Source organism: Diaphorina citri, unplaced genomic scaffold, assembly GCF_000475195.1.
Source record: "Diaphorina citri unplaced genomic scaffold, Diaci psyllid genome assembly version 1.1 scaffold34824, whole genome shotgun sequence".
NCBI classification, from domain to species: Eukaryota; Metazoa; Arthropoda; class Insecta; order Hemiptera; family Psyllidae; genus Diaphorina; species Diaphorina citri.
The window spans coordinates 1-616 of NW_007412156.1; the positions used below are offsets into that span (position 1 = coordinate 1).

Below are 616 nucleotides of genomic sequence, written 5' to 3' on the forward strand. Positions count from 1 at the left end.
CTCCTTGAGTGCATTTCTAGCCCACCATTCCTTCCGTTTGCCATCCGTGTTCTCCAGAACTGTAGTGTGTTTGACGAACGCCACATGACCTCCTCCCTCTATTAGACAACGGAATGCTCCTAAGGGGCAAGGCAAAAACAGAAGAAGAGAAATAAAGTCGGAGTAGAAAAAAAAATCGCAATTTTTCTCGGTAAACAAAGTTTCTATTTCGAGGTTTGATAAAAGGTCTTAACGTCCCGAAAGCGAAGAGAGAAGGACAAGATAGAAGAAAGATAGCCGTTTCGAGAACGAACCTTATCTGTTTAGGATAAAATCCTATCCGGGCCGGTATCGCACCCGCGAAATAGCACTCACAAGGTAGACGCGTTACCCACCAAGCTAACTAGGCTGGCTTCTGGAGGTTTAAAGTCACTTTATTACTGCAAAGGTCTTCGGTGATGGGGGTCCCTCCATTCGGTGGCAAGCTACCCGCTAACTTAAATTATCTACGCCCAGTCTGAGTGGGGCTGAGACTCAGATGGTCACCCATCCAGATACAAACCACGAGCAACGTTGCTTACCTGTATATCCATAATAGTCCTCACTGGCATCTCGTCTACAATACCGGTAGCTCGCT

At 46.6% G+C, this 616-nt stretch overlaps 1 long non-coding RNA gene across 1 annotated transcript; it reads right to left on the bottom strand.

Annotated features, from left to right (window-relative positions):
- Positions 1-48: 48 nt before the first annotated feature.
- LOC113473479 lies at positions 49-616 on the bottom strand. Its single transcript, XR_003395441.1, has 2 exons — positions 561-616; positions 49-119 (listed from the first exon to the last, which is right to left on the bottom strand). It is a non-coding gene; the product is annotated as an uncharacterized LOC113473479 (long non-coding RNA).